The 20,712-nt window shown below is 34.8% G+C and overlaps 1 protein-coding gene across 4 annotated transcripts in view; it reads right to left on the reverse strand.

Annotated features, from left to right (window-relative positions):
- The window catches only part of thraa (thyroid hormone receptor alpha a), a 57,453-nt gene extending 40,867 nt beyond the window's left edge, over window positions 1–16,586 (reverse strand). The window contains exons 1-2 of one of the 4 annotated variants that reach the window (XM_087242091.1): window positions 16,287–16,586; window positions 6,988–7,059 (exon numbers count right to left, since the gene is read on the reverse strand). The gene's annotated coding sequence lies outside the window, so the exon portion shown is untranslated. 4 annotated transcript variants of the gene reach the window in all.
- Window positions 16,587–20,712: the final 4,126 nt, after the last annotated feature.

Consider the following 20,712-nt stretch of genomic DNA (forward strand, 5'->3'; position numbering starts at 1 on the left):
AATTCTTGGATTATTTAAGGCAAGGTTTGAGAAAAACTCAGGGCGATTCTGCCTAACCAGATCAGCCCATAACATGGGGTCTGCCCCATGTTATGTATATTACAAAGTCAGGAATGCATCTTTTTCATCTTGGATTTATCTTTGATAATTTGATGTTTTGTATTGATCGTTTATGAATTGACTGATTGAATTGGCATAATACATTTACCTGACTAATAAATTGTTATGTTTTGAATGATTCAAACAGAGTTCGTGTTATTATCTTTAGTAGATTGTGGTAATTTCATAGCACCACAAGCCCCTGTTCAGGTTAGTAGCGGACTAGAACACGGTAGACGGAGCATTGCGGCACATTACACGATGTCTCTAGAGCTCCGACTAACAAATTGGCATTTATTCATGTATACTTAGGCTGTAAAAGGATATCTAAGGGGATAGTCCTTCACCCGATAAACTTTTAATACTATTTAGATAGTATAGTGATTATTCAAAGTTACTACTAGTTTAAGTACGACTGGTCTGCTTAATTCTATAGTAATGATCGTTATATGACTAAATAGCTCTGTCTGATTTAGGAGGTAGCAGACCTATGGGGACCGCATAAAAAATATCCTAATCTGAGTAAGTAGGGTTCTGCCTTTTTAGGATAGCGGTCAATCGCCCCTGTTTAGTGACCAAGACTGACATGCTTGTGCTTAAGAAATTGTATACTCGGCCGGTACAAGATTCAGGATGTTATAGAGATCCCAATGAACGAGAATAACATAAAATGATGAACCGAAGAGAATATTCAATCATAATCTAAAATAATGTGAAAGGAAACAAAATAACCTTTTCAATGTTTTATAATTGGAGTCAGATAAAACGAGGATAAATATATTAATATTCTAAACCATCTCATACTAAAATTGGACTCAGATATGAGCTAAGTTTAATATAAATCAACATTGTGCACTGGAAAGACCGAACATGTAGTGAACCTTCATCCACCATTGGATACCGTCATTGGACCAACTGGCTGGACCTTACAGGCCTTTAAAAATGTTGTTTATTCTAAGCCCTAAGAGTCCTTCATACATACTTTTCATTCAGTTTTCAGTACTGTAACTGTTTAGATTTAAAGCATTTAAAGAAAACATTAAATAATGTGCTACCGGCAGCCTAATTTGAATGATTGAAAAAAAAAAAAGATAAAATGTGAACTGGCATAGTGCAGCAGATACTGATTTTGCAGACATCATTTGCTTTCAAAATGACCATACAAAACTATTTTCATACAAACTATAGACTATACATACTATAGCCGATTGTGGACTAATGGCCCATTCCCACTAAAGTGGTACAGCTTTTATGGCTGTTTCCACTCTCAAAAAGTATCTAAAACAGAACCGTTCTGTACAACTTTTTAGGTACCCTTTCGGAAGGATATGTAGCACAACAAAAGAGTACCATATGGTAGAGCAAGACGCGCAGCTGAATGCTATTGGTTTACAGAGATCCGTCACTAGTGGACAAGTAGTAGAATGAAAACAAAGGAAGCGCCATTTTTAAAAACACAGCTGAGACATTACACCAAAATAATATACACATATAATAATGAGCTATTGTCAACCCGAGCTTAAACAAACCTTGACGTCATCTTGATGAACAGCCACTAAGCCAAGAAGAAGAACAGAATCCCCTGTGCCCTGTAGCTGCTTACAAGGCCATCTAAAATGATACTCTTGATTAATAATCTTGATTATTAAAGTGGTTTTGGCACCCAATCCTTTCAGAAACGGACAAATGTGAGTGACGAGAGAAAAAACAAAGGAGAAGCTACAACAAAACAAAGAAGCAAATGATCCTTTCAGCAACCTAAAATATGAGCAAACTGCCATTTTTAATTATTATCATCACCTTTTGTTATGAACTTGGAATGACAGAATTACTTTCTAACAAGAGGTTACATGTGCTGGTGAAGATTAAGGACACAGATGAGAGATTTGCACTGACTGTGGGCTATATGTTGCATGTTGTTTTTGAACCCAAATAAGGACTAAATGTCTGTTGTGTGTAGTTTTTCTGTAATTGGTAACGTATCTGAGACCTCAAGGGTCTGTATGTGTTCATATATGTTGCACTTATTTATTTATTTGATATAATTTCAGACGTTACTGTAGGCTATTTCGCACTGATCTGCAGGTATAATCAAATCAAGTTCAAAGAAAGGTTAGTAATAAACATTTATACATAAGTCTTTATGTGTGTAAAGCATCTGTTTTGTGAGAAGTGCTTCCCATATGATATGTGAACGACCCATACAGCTTTAAGGCTAATTTATATTTCTGCCTCAAGCTCACGTGTATGCTTCAGCGCAGCCTACGCATTGACGCATAGCCCTACGCCGTGGCCATCGGCATCACTGACGCACACGTCTAAAAAAATGTAACTGCACGTAGCAACGACACGTAGCGCAAGCTCTGTGATTGGTCGGTTTGGTAGTGTTGATGAGTCTGGGCAGGACCAAGAGCTGCGTGAGCCCGATGGAGCAAGTGTTTACAAGTGTGGAGTCCCGTGAGTGAGCTCCGGATGGAAAGTTCACCTCATAGTTAAAGTTGTTGCACATCAGCCGGTTCCCGCCTCAAAATGAGCGATTTTGAGCCACTTTTACATTCAAAAAGCGTTCAGAAAAAACAAAACACCAGCGAAGAAACTCCACACAGAGGAACATTAACACCTCACTGCTGACAAGCGTTTCGGAAGTGTTAATGCAGACCAACAGCAACAGCGCGCGGAAGTATAAATGCACAGCCACGCGCGTTGCAAGCGCCGTGGGTTACATCGGTCACTTGACGCAGAAATATAAACCAGGCTTAACTTTGACATTTCCTTGAGGGAGAATGACGTCGATAAAAGTGACCCGTACAGCACCGTACTGTACCACTGAGTGGAAACGGGCCATAATTTTATTGGCTGATGCTGCTATGACAATTGCGTCAGCCCCAATTTCAGACACGTCCTCCGTCAAGCATTGACGCTGAAGCTTCATGTGAATCCCACACGGCAAATTTCTTACCCCATCATTGAATCTATTAATTGACTTATGTAAATGTGTTTAAATATATTTATTAAGTTTTTATATGAATCTCAATAATATTATTCAATAATATGCAAATATTTAGATGAGTTAGGTACTATACAATTTGAAAGAAAATATATTCTGGGTTTTAGTAGATTTATTATACGAGAGGCTTCGTTTGTTTACCAAACAAGTGGACTAGATTTGTGTTGCTAACCTTAAATAAGAGTTTAAACAATTTTAAATTTCATTTACGAAGTTTTTAGTTTCAATACTCTCAACGTCAGATTCATCCCGCATAAATCTGGTGATTTTATGTGCAAAAGTCTGTCTAGGTCTACTCATAATAAAAACTGTACACACTCACATGTTTCATTAATACACACCGTAGTGTGTATGCTTAAATTGTAATCAGATTATACTGTACAACATTTCTGTGCAGCTCTAGGTGTGGCACGATCACAAGTATCACAGCACAGTTATTTTGCCAACTTTGAACAGACACATGTCACACTATAGCACAAAGACAAACACATAGTTGCAAGGAAAAACAGGGAGGCGAGGGCATGAAAAAACCTGACAAACACATAAATCACCCTGCTGGAATACATACACACACACTCTTCCTCTTTCACATATATATGCAGACTCGCACACACTCACAGCGGATACACAATCTGAATGAGGTGATGGAGGGGGCAAAGGGAGGCCGGTGAAATGCGATCTGCCTCAATCATCTGGTTACAGTGCCGTCACTGTAATGCCAAATGGCTTTTTGGGGAGACGCAGGGGTCATGGTCTGACCCTGGGGATATTTCCACTGCACCTGTGCTGCTTTTTACACTCTATACAGTCAATGACACTTCATTCGCTATTGACACCCAGTGCCGCACGTGCATTTAACACAGCCAAGCATTCTGGGAACGCCTTTCTGGGAAAAGAGGTCTGTTATTTTTTGTTAAGTGTGGACTGCATAAGCAAATGGACATGAAGTAAACAAGTAAGCTTTGTTCATGTGGTGTCTGAAATGTACATTTCGACAGCACATGTGTGCCGTGCAGTCGAGAAATATGATATTTCCCTTTGTGCATCAGGCATATGTTATGATCCTGCCATCTGGGAGGGTTTAAAAGAAAGGGGATAAAAAGAAAGGAGAACAGTGATTCAAGCCCTCAGATGTGGCCAGATTAGTATGGCTGCCTGTAATTCAGTAAGACAATAGCGAATGGTTAATATTAGTCACACTAATAATTTGAGGGTTGATACGTTTTATTACACAAACATCATTATGTTGTCATTTGGGCTTGTGTGCATTTTAATTTGTTTATACTACTGTTCAAAGATTTGGGTTAAGTTATCAAAAGAAGACTTGTATCCTTACAAAGGCTGTCATTATTTAATAAAAAAATAAAGCAGCCACTTTCTTTTTTAATGTATTTTAAATATATATTTTATATATACAGTTGAAGTCAGAATTATTAACCCCCTCTTTGAATATTTTTTTTCTTTTTTTAATATTACCCAAATTATGCTAAACAGACCAAGGAAATTTTCACAGTATGTCTGATAATATTTTTTCTTCTGGTGAAAATCGTATTTGTTTTATTTCGGCTAGAATAATAGTAGTGTTTAATTCTTTAAAAATCATTTTATGGTCAAAATTATTAGCCCCTTTAAGCTATTTTTGATAGTCTACAGAACAAACCATCATTGTACAGTAACTTGCCTAATTATCCTAACCTGCCTAGTTAACCTAATTAACCTAGTTAAGCCTTTAAATGTCACTGTAAGCTGTATAGAAGTGTCTTGAAAAATATCTAGTAAAAGCTGCATATTTTTTTTCTGTGAAAACGTAAAAAAAAAAGGAAAAAAGTATGTTTTATGGGTGATTTTGTGAGAGTGCGAATCATATATAAAAAAAAATTAATTACAAGCAAAAGTAATTACAGTAGAGCAAAGAAAAAAGTAAAATAAGTTTTATGTTTTATGGTTTTACGCAGAGTCAAACAGTTTTCGGGTAGAGAATTTAAATGAAAAAATGTAAAATTGTACAGTTTTCATTTATATTATTATTTTCATGTGATGCAAAGTTGAATTTTTAGCACTGTTATTCCAGTCTTCAATGTCACATGATCCTCTAGAAAGAAACATTTCTTATTCTTACTAGCTGATATTTTAAAATATTTGTTTTGTTAAAACCATAATGTATTTTGTATTTTATAAGGAATCTCAGACAAATAAAACAACAAATTAGATGCATCATTTATTTATAAACATACTAGAAATATAAATATCTTTTATTTGGTCAGCTTTCATACATTTTTTGTTCTTGTTGAGCACTATAGTAGAGTTACAGTCACCAGAGGTTGACTGACTGCAGATCGCTGGTAAACACACATGGACTACAAATCCGCCATTACATGGACTACAAGTTCTAGTCCTGCACCGCTCACACGCACCTTGTTTTGTTTTTTTTTATTTGACGCGCCAGGTTAAAACCTTCTCCGCCAATCAGGTTGGCACTTTTGTTCAGGTGCACGGAGCTGCTGAAGTTACCGTAAACAGCACTTGGAGGCGCTCAAGCGCAAAACTGTCAATGCGATCGCACATTGAAGAAGATGCCCAGAGGCGATATGAACGTGGAGCTGCTTATTGCTCTGTGAACAATAATCATTTCTTCATCGCTAGATCTGGTGCTTGATCCATCTATGCTTGTTCGAGTCACTAGTAACTTTAACAACAAGCGTGTAAACTTCCTCTCTTCCTCTTCTTCTGTGTTACAAGCGGGTGTTGGAAGCTAAAAGTTGTGTAGTGCCATCTAATGTTAAGGAGTGATTTTGTATACTCTTCTGCTTGACGCCAGTGAATATCGCTTGGGTTTAAATGCGGAAAAACGTCTCGTAAAACGCTGACGATAAACGCAAACGAAAAGCATCACGATTTTTACTAGCTTTTAGCCTTGCCTTGCATTGCCCCTCGCTTTGTTTTGTTTGTTTACTTTGCTTGCTGCCTGCCTTTAGACCATCCGCCTGTTTTATGACCACGACTCTGGATTGCCTGTATCTGTTTGGCCCTGTGTTGACTGTTGCTTGCCTGACCATTCTCTGTTCAATAAATTATGCATTTGGATTCGCACCTCCTTGTCAGCGTTCACTTCACATTACAAGTTGCAGTCTTCTGTCACATAAAATTTGTCTAATCAATAGTAGCCAATCCTGTCTTTAAAATAGGCATTGTTTGATAACCAGTTTTAAGGTTTACTGCGATTTGGAAAAGTCAAAGTTTTAAAACCACTAAATTTTCTGTTATACGGTCCCTATAGTATTTGTAAGGGTATTTTATGTGTGTGTGTTTTAATGTGTTGTACAGAAGTGCACTTCTCAATGGAGAAAAGTTTTTTTTTTTTTTTACCCAGACATTTAAAAATAACTTTTTTTAGAGCAGTAATCACAATACCATAAAACTGTGATATTTTTATCCAAGGTTACCATACCATCAAAAACTTATACTGGGCTATGCTTACTTTAAAACACTTTACTAATAAGTGGTTGGCCAAACCGGTTGCAAAACCCTGCAAAGAGTGTCCAACTGGCCTAGTTCAGCTGGGCTGGTTTTGTTGCCATCATCCATCATAAATCCTGTTCACACTTCTCCCATCTGGAAAATGTTTAGGGAGCATTCATGCCAAAATACTTCACATCACTAAGCAAGCTGCCATACTACATACTGTCAGGGCTGTCCGTTCTCTTATACCTCAAACAAAATGCAAACAGAAGTAGACTTCTCTGGGATGCAATTGGGCACAAAATGCACTGCTACAATTACATGTGCCAGGAACTCAAGCATATACTCTTAAAGGGACAGTGCTCTTGAACAAAGACTTTCTTTGAAGGCACAGTATTAAAGTTTTGTTACTGAAAACAAACCTGATATTGCTGTGAATGGGCATGGAATTATGCGAGCTGTCAGATTCACCTCCACAGCCAATGGAAGTTAACCTGACAAGGGCAGAAATAAAGTTTAAGGATGAGGTGATGAACATGCTTTTAGTGAGTGTTATACGTTATGTAATAATACAGTGCTACAGATGACTCACCTAAAATATTAATAGCTCCCATATAGAAATATTTCTCGAGGTGCCTTTATTTTGACACTCTCTATATCTTCATGTAATTTATGCATTTCCGCCAAAGCACATGGTTGTTTTTGTTTACTCACACCATGCACCAGATTGTGATGCAACAACAGTAGTTGTAGTAGTAGTAGTACTAGTAGTAATTGAAAAACAAACAAACAAGCTAAATAAACAAACATGTAACTGTAAGGTTGCCAGTACCAGCCAATTTTAATGGGAAATATGACACAATATTCAATACATATGAAAAAGAAACATTGAATTTGTTTGACAGTGTTGTTTTTATACATATACTTGTATTCTACCTCTATTTTGATGTTTCTAAATAGGTATTTACACACTTATCTATTTTTTGTTTCTATGAGTTAATTTTGATATGGTTTGATGTGGTTAAAAAGTTTCTTTGTGTTGTCCTAACACAAATCGATCAAGTTAACCGAAGAATTGTGTTGATTCAGCTCATTTTAAATAAGCACATGGTTTCCGCTATTCTTTCTTCCAAGGCGGGGTGCCACACCAAAATTCATTTCCACCATGGCTACATTGCAGCTTCTCATTCAAAACATTTAGTCTTTTTTTTAATAGCAGCAAATCACACCAAAATGCACTAAAAATGTAAGCGAATTTAATAGAGTGAACTATAATTATAATTGTGCAGTGAGTTATTTGTTTAACCCTATGATGAACACAGTTTCCAAAATAATACTTTTATTTATAGATAAAAGTCTATGGTTCTGCATACAATGACTTTATCTTGCTGGAGTTTATGGCCATTTCACTTTACTTCAGGATGCAACAATGTCGTTCTGTTGGTCTATTAAAAACATAAATATTGCTAGCAAATGTAATAGATGCTGGAGACATACTCGTTACATAAATGCACTAAATTGCACTTCAGCACCATTTATTTGAGAGCACACAAAAAATCTGCACTTGAGCAGTGTATATTTGAGGGCGCGCAAAAAGTTTTGTGCATAAACAGAGGAAATCGCACGCAAGCAAACAGACTTATTACATGAATGCGATCTCGACTTGTCATTGAAATAATACCATAGGTAGTTGGAAGATCTGTGTAAAAGGCCTGTTACCTTACCAGTTTTTATCGGGATTAGATAACCAAATTATATGCTAATTACACAATTATATGGTTTATGCTAGGGCTGTATGATATTGGAAAATCTGACATTGAGATATTTTGATTTCTGCAATATTTGTTGCAATACAATTTCTCCAGATAGCTCTGTTTGAGGGAAAAACATTAATTTGGCTTGATTTGGGTGATTTTGTAAGGGTATGAAACATGTATAAAAATAATAAACACATTGCAAGCAAGAATAATTACAGTAGAGCAAAGAAAAAACTAAAATACACAGTGCTTTATGGTTTTCTTGAGAGTCAAACAGTATTCAGGTACAGAAATAAAAAAATGTATAATTGTACAGTCTTCATTGCATTAATAATTCAGCAAAGTTATCCTTCATTAAAGGTTACAAATGTTATACGTAATTGTGCCCGAATGCTTTAAGGTCTATAATATTAGCCCCCTTAAGCAATATATTTTTGATTGTCTGCAGAAGAAACTACTGTTATACAATGAACTGCCTAATTACCCTGATTAAGCCTTTGAATCACAGTTTGAATCTGAATGCTTGTATTTTGAAAAACATATAGTAAAATATTATGTACTGTCATCATAGCAAAGATAAAATAAATCAGTTATTAGAAATACGTTATTAAAACTGTTGTGTTCAGAAATCTTCTTTCCATTAAACAGAAATTGGGGAGGAAAAGGGTTGCCAATATTCAGGAGGGCTAATAATTCTGACTTCAACTGCATAAATACAGTTATTTTCCACCCTGCAAAGGAAAGAGAAATAAATACAATAGAATAAAAATATGAAACAAACTGTGCTTTAGGCATCTTCACTGTCAGAAAAAAAAAACTTTAGCTACAAAAGTCCCTCAGTCAAGAGCAGTGAGGGATTTCCTCCTTTTGTTGTTTGATTAATGATAAAAACAGGCGGCAGCATGAACCATTAAAGCGATCACGTTAAGATGACTTTAGATGTGTGCGCTCTGCTCATCTCAGTATGCGAATGAAACCGATTGCTGACTGCATCCTTCTGACTGTTTATGTGCGCTGCACACACAAACACACACACACACAGAAGCATGCAGTCTTTTGTGCTTTTAAGAGCAACAAATGTGTACAACTGGAAAGGGGGCGGTATATGATGCAAGAATAGTTTATCTCGATTAATGGTTTTTCATAATCGCTAGAAGCCAAATTCGAAATCAGATTTTTTATTAATTGCACAAACCTAGCTGGAGATACTGTTGTCCTTAAAAAAAAAATAAAAAAAAAAACCTAAATAAAAAAATCATCAATTATCAAAAAATAATCAAAATTATCGTCCCATGCCTAGGGGACACACATTGCGATAACGAAACGATATATTGTGCAGCCCTAGTCTCTACTGCCATTTTACTTTGTTTTAGAAATGAAAACCATTTAGTTGACAACAGATACAAATAGGCATTTGTAATTTATATAAAAAAAACACGCTCGTAATTATATTCTGCATCCCTACCCCACAGCCAATAACTGGGCGATTTAATTTCAGTTTGTATGTTTATTAGAGTTTATTATATTGGATTTTAAATGGCAGAACTGAGAATAACAGAACTTTAATGCTCCTTTCTCTCTTTCTTCGTATTGGTCGCTTAGTTATAAGCAGTCCTCAAGAGAAGTACAGTCCCTCAGTGAGCACTTACATCTACATCGGCTCATTATACCCACACATCCAAACATACTTAAACAATATGCACATGAATGCATTGCCACATATACAGTATCGACATGATTAATGAACAGCCATGAGGCAGCTAATGAGAATCAATGTAAAATTAGCCGATGCGCAAGAAACAAAGCAGCACAAAACAACAAAGCTTTGGTTGTGTGGTGGCATTAATTCGCAAAACTCAAATCTTTCTGCATCCACTTCTGCTTTAACGCTGATACCTACTGTCAAGCGGGTGCTTCAAATGAAACAAATTCCTAACAACTGTTCTAGAAAACAAATAAGGGAATAAAGGTTGTCATTTCAAAGTTGGAAAAAGTAACTATGAGTCCAAGTTCATAGTATTCATAAAGAGGCAGATAAAAAGTACCAGGATGGCTTACAAGCAAGATTCTGTAGTGTGTACTTGTCTTGGACACTTTTCTTTCCCATGAGGTCAAGGAAGAGGATTTGTGAATGAAATTACGCAACATGCTTTATAGGTCACATGACAGTAACAGCATGCAGAATGACAGAATTGCACACACTATATAACACACTTTATAAATTAAAAAAGTCAGTCATTCATCATTATTGAGGGTCTGAGGTACAGGACAAATCATTCCGGAATCTATTTATTAATGTTCACCTTTTTCATTTAGCGTAGTGATATCCTAAAGAGCTTTATCTCATAAATAGTGCGGCCCCTCATCTTTGATGTCTCATAATAACCTCTCATGACTGATTGATTAAAGTTCACTGTGTGCTTATCTGCACCACCTAATTACTTATCATCATCATGTTTTTATAAATTTCCTATTTGAATGACCTTGAAGTGGTTAAAGGTTTTACTGATCTTCTTATGTTTTTATTGTGGTAAACTTCACAAAGTAATTTCAGAGATGAAATCGTATCGTGCAAAAATTAAGTCTATTTACGGTGATTCCAAGACGGAACCATTGTTACAACCCCAAGTTGTGGTTTTTGGCTGAACTCAAAAGTAAATTGTGTAACAAAGTAAGGGGGTTGACAACAAGATAGTGATCAGATGCTAGTGATATATTTACAAAATGCGATGGTGAATCAATGAGTGAGATACATACAGTACAGTATATATATTGTCAGACAGAGACAATAAACAACAAAATGTTAGAACGACTGGCTTTGGGTGGCGCTAAAGAAAAGAACCAAACAAAACCAAACAGTCTTACTAATATTCACAACAAATGCCCTCTAATCTAATCTAATAGACAAAAAATATAATTAATAAATATTTAACGTCAAATTCAATGACGTCCTATGTAATCTATACTGACTAACCATTAAACCAAAATTACACTGGCTAAATGTGTTGAGATTTTTTGTCATAAAGGTTTGCGGATGGAATTTTTACTGTACACACTTCAATAGCTAAATGCAAATTAGGCATCTGCTGACATAAGATTCTGATGGTATAATAACCTTGGATATAAATATCACTATTTTATGGTTTCACAGTCATTACTGAAAAACTTGAAATAGTTGTTAAAACACATTAAAAATACATATAACTTAGGAATGGAACAAAAAAAACATTTGCGATTTCAAAACTTTGACTTTTCCAAACTGCGGTAAACCTTGAAACCGGTTATTGTCCCATGCCTAATGCAAATACCAGTACATATTTAAATACAAATTAAAAATTCATAAAGATTACATAAAGATAAATTTAAATTAAAGAGCACATCAAATAAGAAAAATAAATGCATTTAAAACATTACAATACTTGCATTTAGATAAATGCCATTGCTTTAAACGTTATTCCTTTAATCAGCAGTGTGTTGATTTGAGAAGGATTACACAACATTGAGGATTAGAGTAATCATGCTGAGAATGTATTACGTTTTAAACTACTTTCAAATAGAAATGGCTTCATTACTCCAGTCTTTAAAGTCACATGATCCTTCAGAAATCACTCTTATATTAATCATTATTATTATTAATATTAATAATGACTAGTGTAATCATTTCATTTGAAACTACATACAATACTAAATAAATTTTGAATAAATAAGTATTTACCAACTTGATCTTTTTTTACATTTAATAAATGCTGCCTTGGTGAACAGAATATTTTTTTTTTATTTTAATTCTTAAATAAAATTAATAACTAAAAAAAAAAACTGACCCCAAATTTTTTTTATATATATTATGCTTCTTGGAGGCTATAGGTGGAAGTATAAAACATACTGTAATTATAACCTGACATGCTGTCTAACAGATACCCAGCAGCAAGTAATGTGATTTATGAACAACAATAAACTCCAGCAAGATAAAGTGTTTCTATGCAAATCCATATAATCTATCTACAAATCAAGAATAATAATGGGAATGATGAAATACCTGGAAGAGAGTTTAACCAGTCTGACTGACATAATCAAAAGTCACACACTTCATTTCAGTGCTAAATGAGGAATGACTTACAGCCTCAGGGGAGAAAAGAGTTTCAGTCAATTTTACTTTAACTAAAATATCTGTGAATCAAAACACTGAACAAAAACTTTGCAGAGCTTTCGGTTTGTGCTTTTGGTGGAGAACACAAAATAGCCTGCACAAAATAGGGTATAAGATTTGGATATCTGATCAACCCAACATTCAATCCAGCAAAAAAACAGCAATACTGACTAAAATACCGATCAATGCAAACCTACAATCAAGCAGGTGAGAATCCTGACATGCTAAATGTTATATCCACCTAAATGAGTAGATATGCCTACCATTTGTCATTATGTGATTCACTTCAGACAGACAGACAGACAGACAGAAAGATGTTTATAGTTAACAAACACGTTCAAATACACTGCCAAGGTATTGTAATCCATGTCCTGGGTGTGCCATGTGCGTAAACGAATGGCTGCTAACCCATAAAACGTTCGCTCAGAAGTTCACTCGAATTAAGCACTAAAATGAAGCTCTGAAAATAGAACACAAACATTAGGGCATCATTAAGTATATTAAGCTACGACGACTGTGTAAAACACAGTAACGCTGAACATGGAGGAAAAACTGAACCGTACATTGTGTTCAGGCAGCACATGAGCGTAAAGCAGGCAGTCTCCTCATATGACCCGCTGCGCGCTCCCGCGACGCCCGCTCTGACGTCACCATTTCACGAACGCATATCAAGACGTCAGGCGCGCTGTTACGCAACTGGACTATTTAACTTCCTCGCACATTCTTATGAGCACAATTCACCCCAAAAAGACAGGATGGGGCGTCTCAGGTCACATCGGCCCAAGAGTTGCACTCTGTGCGTCCCTGCTCGTAAATAGTGTGTGAAGCTGAAACCTGAGGACGACTGAAGCTGGCCGAATGTTTATCGCATATGGTCCACAGTCTAGGTTTTTTAAGGACGCGCGTTCCCATTTGCTCAATGAATAATTTAGACCCTCATGACCATGATCAACTCATATGCTCTTGTTTAACCCCGTGTTGCATCCGCTAAGGCTTGCACGATTATGAAATGGACTATTAGTCTAAATGACATACATAAGCAAAAAAATCCATTGACGATGAATTGCCATTGGTAATGCATACTTTACGTTAGCAGGCATTAACAACTCATAATGCACTTTGACTGTTAAAGAAAAAGATGTTGTACAATGTTTTTATATGCATTTACTTAAAGTGTTCTCATTATTTCTTCTACATTTACAGTGACTTCTATTAATCTGTAGTAACATCTAAGTAATAAAAGATGATGATGATGATGATGATGAGTATTATTGTTAAATTTAATAAGGTTGTAACATAATATAATATTATATTATATATAATAATATAATAACATATTAAATAATATTATGCAGTGACACGATATTTCTCAAATATAATTTATTCACTTTGATCTGACCTACAACTGCTGATTATTATCCATTCAGCAACTATTAAATACAATGTAAAGTCAACATGTAATGAAAAATCCTTCTATTTGGCTTTAGTGAAATTATAACAAGTTTTATTTTGTTGTCCTTTAAGGATTAATCAAAATGTCTAATCATTAAAGTGAAAACAAAATCTTATCATCAACACTTCTGCAACAAGTTAGTTCATTTAAACTTTACAAATCATGTGTGAATGCAAAGTACCATATCAAAGTGATTTGAAGCAAAAAAGCAAGCTGACATCAGTCATTTTAAATTAGATCTGATTATATACAGTGGAGATACATTTCAAAAACAATGGGAGAGCAGACATGCAGCGACCGACACACTGATAAAATAGGATGTCGCAGGCAGCACATCCAACTGCAGAGCAACAACACCTACTCGAAATCAACACAGCACAGTGTTTTAAATCTCCTGTCAAATCCCATTTACTATGGCAGTAGTTAAATCACTGTAGGTCATGGGTGGCTGTGCTATTTGTGTACAGCACTCACGTTTGCATAAGGGTTACATTAACATTGACGCGTCACACCTCACAAGCTTTTTCTGTTGCATGTGGTGCCGCTGTAAGTGAAAACATTTATTGCAACACCTCTTCAGCGTGACTGGTCCTTCAGCATTTCTTTATGCACAGGGGTTGATAATTCACATACTGCACCAAAAACAGAGACAAAAAATATGTCATATGAATTTTCAAATGTTCTAAGAATTGCTAATTGGTAAGTGCAAAATAATTATGATTAGATAAAACAGCTGTTATAATTAGGTTATAATTGCAACATGTCTATACAAGATAGATAGATAGATAGATAGATAGATAGATAGATAGATAGATAGATAGATAGATAGATAGATAGATAGATATTAGATAGATAGATAGATAGATAGATAGATAGATAGATAGATAGATAGATAGATAGATAGATAGATAGATAGATGCCTTTAAGTCCAATGTTCTTCAAAATGACCCCTCAGTATGACTGGTCCTTCAGCATTTCTTTATGCATGTGTGTTTGATAATTCACATAATGCACTACTGTATCAAAAACAGTGATAAAAGTACTTCATATTAATGTTCAGATGTTCTTAGAGTTCCTATTTGGCCTGTGCAAAATAATTGGGATTAGATAGAACAGCTGATTATGTTATAATTGCAACATGCCTGTTAAGACTTGCAACAATCCTGCTAAACAGTAATTATTAGTCCTTTATAATCACAATTCTGAGTTTTTAAGTTTGTGTCAACATCGGCTAGTTGCCTGTTAAAAAAAAGACACCTTGAAATTCAAGGATTACATTACATCAAAGAAAAATTATTGATTTATTCTATGCCAAAATGCTTTAGAAGACAAAAAAAATAAATAAATAAAAAACGACCACCTATAGCTAAGGACAAGTCATCCAACAACAGTGAAGTACACATGACTGATCTCTGAATCATCAAATATTTCCAGATAACATTTAACCAAGGCCTTTTCATACACAACTGTTCTGTAAAAATAAATGATGTGAGGAATGATTAACTCATTACACTTCAAGTGTGCCTTATTTTCTAATATTTCTATGAACCAAGGTCAATTATCTTGCTTATACTCCAGTTAACACCAATCCGATGTTGTATTTCAATACATGTCACATGTTTTGTGTCCTAAAACTTTCCTAGCGCTAATTACTTACAAACCTCATCTGTGTTTTGTTTTTGAGCTGATATTTGACCAATCTTAGGCTGGGAAAAAAAAGCATTCAGCTTAGTGATGAGGAACTAAAAAGCTGTCAAATACTGCATAGAACTAGTTTAGCTGTGTGGTTGCTTTAAAATAATTGAACAGCATGTTTATCAAGTATTCAACATAGTAGCTAGCTATAGCCCAATACAATCATTTAAACTCAAATCAATTTGTAGCCTATTATCCATATCAAAAAGAGTAATAACTACTGTAGTTCAAGTGTACTCACTATAGTGAGCTTGTCATCATTATCATATAAACCCATTCAGTTTGACACAAACTTTCATGCCTGTTTGTGTCATCCTGTGTCATCCATAGCGACTAACGTAGTAGCCTAAATGTTGACATGACATTAAAGGGTGTTGACTCGACAAAACTGTACATTTTGTACTTGTTATAACATTCTTCACGTCTCTTTACTTAAAAACAGGAACTAGTCAACTAGTCAAGAGCAATGTATGTTGAACTGAACTTGTTTAACTAGCCCTCTCTCGGTGTCCTCGTTTGCCGCGTGCAAAGCGCAGAGCTTCAAAACATGCGCTGCAGCGCGTCCACGACGCAGATGTTTTAGAGCTCTGCGTTTTCGCGCGCACCATAAGTGGACACCTCTGAAGTGAGAAGCCCAACACGACAGCTGACAGCAGGACAAATACTCACCCACTTCCTTTACGAAGAAACACAAACTGCTTTCAAAACAACGCGAAATGGTACATTGAAGTCCCACCAGCAGTCTCCTTAACGAGCGGTCTTCTTCGTCGCGAGTCGCCCGCTCGGCGCGCTGCGATACCCTTTCAAACCGCTAAGAACTACTTAAAATAATAGCCTATGTTCGGATTATATCCACTTAGAAGAAAAGTGTTAGTATGTTATTTGTTTGACCACGTTTGAAAACGATTCGGTTTCGGCTGCCACAACAGGAAAATACACGAGCTTTACTATAGTCGCTCCACCCCCTTTACGGTAAGGACGAGCTGATGGTATAGAAGTATGCGATTATATCAAATGCTGCTCTCTACAGGTTCACAGCAGCTTAAACCTTTTAACCCTCTGTGAGATGGATGACCCTGTGGATGAAAGCACTTCCTGAGACAGATGTGCGGTTGCCAGTGCTCACAGATCCATAGGTCTCGAGCGCCTTCAATTTTTGGGTGATCCACTTTTATATGTTAGGATTATTTATGACGGAGAAGGCTGACCCAATTGTGAGGAAAAGAAAACATTTTAGTTGTACGCGTATGTTGTGTAGGCCAGATGTGAAGATTTACATATTTATTTAGAAATAAAATGTATTTATTAAGTATATTCATTTATAAATCATTTTAAAATGATGAAACAGAAATTATTTTGATGTGTGTAATTAGGCGATATTTCTTGGAGCAAGAAATATCTGTAAGAAATGTTTATCAGCTTTTAAAAACATTTTAGTTGATATTTACAAAATGTAGGCTACACTGATATGTAGACTAGAACATTATATCCATTGATTAAAGGGTTAGTTCACCTATAAATTAAAATTCTGTCATTTTTTGTCTGACGGTAAAAAAAAATTCAACCCTATAAAAGAAATCTGTATGTTCAAAGTTAACAAATGTTTGATTTTTTTTTCGAAAGGATCATTTTGCTAATGATGGAAATTAATGCAAAAATGAACATCAAATGTTGAGAAAACATCTGTTACTGACGTTATTATGTAATAGTTTAAGAAATATATAAAACTTAACTTTATTACCTTTTTACATTTTCAGTCATTTTCTAGGATATCAATAGGGTTAGCATGTGTTAATGTCAAAATGTAAATTAATTAAAGGGTTAGTTCTCCAAAAAAAATGAAAATTCTGTCATCATTTACTCAATCTTTTCTTTTTCCAACCCTGTTTGAATTTCTTTCTTCTGTGACGCACAAAAGAAAATATTTTGCTAAGAAAGCTATAATCTTGTAACCATTGACTTCCATTGGTAACACATGTGTGAAACAATGTTTCTACTCACAATGATACAATTTAGTGTTATTTTCCTGGAACTATACGGGAAAACTAATTCGCATGGCCACCAGAAGATTTAAGTTCATGCACTGTAAAAAGTCCTGGTTGCCTTAAATTTTTTAACCCTTTAACTGTACCCCTCCAAGAAAAAAAAAATTGGATTGCATTTCTTAACTGCTTATGTCGCTAGTTAACACACTCAATGCATCCCATAATTTATAAAATATCAACCTCTTCCAAATGGTTGATCAAAAATCTGAAAATATAAGGTGTAAGACTAATTTATTTAAAAACATAATCATAAAAAACATTTTAAAATACTAAATCATCTTTATTTTTTGAAGTATGCCATCAAATATTTCAGATTCTCATTTAGCCTGTTTTTTTGTTGTTGTTTTTTATACAATAAAGCCAAAATCAAGTGTAGTAGTGCAACAGGATTATGCTTGTTTGATTATTTTGTAAACCAAACCTGCTGTGTGTGTAAACCATTACTTGTCATTATTTTAAATGGTAAATCATTTTGTCGAGCAGGCAGTTAATGGGTTTTAAGCTGAATCAAATTAACCTTATGTGTCCATTAAACTTATATTATGTTAAACTGACTTACGTAAAACAGCTTGCACAACTTATAAAATTAAGTTAAAACATGAATAACTTAGTTTGATAAGATACAAACTGAAAACACATAATGTCGTGATTATTTGATTATATAGTTTTTTTTTACTGTGCTGGAGGAGGGAAACACACATATATTTTGGCAGACTGAATTATGTGTAAAAAATAGAATTTGTTTCTCCTAAGTCAAATGTTACAGGTTTCTTTATAATATCTTCTTTTGTGTTTAATAAAGAAATAAAAACCCATATGATTACAAACCTTTAAGAGTTACTTTATTCTGTAGAACACAAAAGAAGAGTTTATGTAAATTTGTTAAATTGTCAAATTATGAAAACATGAATAAAACACTTAAGAACACCCCATTTTGAAAAGGAATATTTTAATCCATTTCTCTGTAAATATAGGCAATGTATGTTGGTGCATTTGATCAAAACAGATTTAATAAACAGATATAATAAACATATATTTAATAACATTTTAGTCTCCAAACATATTTAGAAAATGAAAGATAAAACAATTAAACAAAAAATTTACAACCTACAAACTTTCAACTAAATTTTTCCTTTTTTTTTTTTTTTTTTTTTGCTTCTCTTGATTTTTCCTCTTTTTAAATGTTTTTTCTCTTTTTTAAATTTAATTTAATTCTCTAACATATAAATTTGGATGTACTAGTGTTTGGACCATTATCGTAAGTTATTTTCTTATAAGCTCCAGATTAAGCTTCAGCACTGACTAATCTATTGTATATGCACAAATATAATATTGTAGAGCTTCCTATTAACAATATGAACTCAAAAGATAGATTTGTGAGGGGTGTATTTATATATGCTGAGCACTGTATGTTGTCCATAATCAGTAGACAATGAGCAACTGTAACACACTAAATTTCTCCAATCACTCGGCATATGGCATTATAATTTTTTTTCTCATAATTACTGAAGCTTTTACCCATTACTTGAGTCAGTAAATACAAAAATGTTGAGCTAGTTGTCAAAATCTGTCAAGCAAATTTTAAAAAGATCTTCAAATCTGTTTTTCCCTCAATATGTCTTCTAAATTGAACAATTTGATGAATGATTTACAGACCTGTGTGTGTTGTAGGATCAGTTCCATGATGTACTGTACTGCAATATTGTTTACAGTTGTGCACAGCTTTACCCAATTATTTATGTTGTAAATAAGGGTGTATTTATTCGTTTGCACGCTGCTGTGAATAAATTAGAATTGTAAAGAGCAAATGCAGTAAAATGTGCAACATACATATTCAGTGTCTTGTACTCAGACACCTCACTAAATGCAGTGATGTCTAACTTTACTAAAGATTTCAAATGGCTGTGCAAATAGTTTATGTGCTGTCTTAAGCATTTTCAAGACGTGTCACCAAAATCAAACTTTTTTGCATTGGACAGAGTAAACTGACATAATAAAAACATGATAAAGTCGTATGACTATCTTGTTCATAAACAATGGTGTCAGGACTTTTCATCTTGATGACACTGACACTTTCATTAACATTAATACTTGCTTTTGAGGAATGAGCTATCCATTTTGAGCAAGTGACACGCTTTTGCAGGTTATTACCTAGGTTTTGCAGTTTGTACTAATTGTTTTGAGAAATGCATTAACTGTTGTGCAAATGTAAATAGTGTTGTGAGAAATGCACAAAAGCCACTGAAAAACACTGTAACATTTTCAGTGAATCTCGTAGGATTAGCATGTAAAAATGTTAATGTTTGAAAATAAATAGTCTATTAAGTCTTCAAGCATTTAGAGCTGTGATGAACATCACAGAAACCACACATTGTATTTTATTGGTTAAGTAATCAGGGTATTTTGTAAGTGCCCACAACATCAGCATAATGCATGTTCTAAAAATCCTCTCCAGTCTAGAGGGCATCACTGAACACACAAAAATTTTATGCGTCTTTTAATTTACCTCAACACCCCGAGGCTCGTGTGTCAGTCAACAAGTGACTGCATGTGGATTGTTAAATACACATATCATTGTTTGGTTAATTGTTTTGTTTTTTGGTCGCATTAGGGTTTGAACAGGTGTGCTTAAATGGCATTGTTTTCATTTTAACGTAAACGTGGGAAAGCAGACAGAATACTGAGATTGAGGTCAAATGCTCATATACTGTAGCGAGACCGCATAGCGATGCTGCATGTAATACTAATGCACTTACTTCAGGATGTGGATTGATTTCAGTCATTTAAAGGACTTTTCATACACATTTAGAATGGTCTGTAAGTTATCATGGATGGATGGATGGACGGACGGACGGACGGACGGACGGACCGACCGACCGACCGACCGACCGACCGACCGACCGACCGACCGACAGACAGACAGACAGACAGACAGACAGACAGATAGATAGATAGATAGATAGATAGATAGATAGATAGATAGATAGTAGGCCACAGGATTAATCCATTTTAAACTGAAAATGCGATTTGATAAATTTGATTATTACTAT

The sequence above is a fragment of the Danio rerio genome, chromosome 3 (genome assembly GCF_052040795.2).
Source record: "Danio rerio strain M-AB ecotype USA chromosome 3, GRCz13ab, whole genome shotgun sequence".
NCBI lineage: Eukaryota > Metazoa > Chordata > Actinopteri > Cypriniformes > Danionidae > Danio > Danio rerio.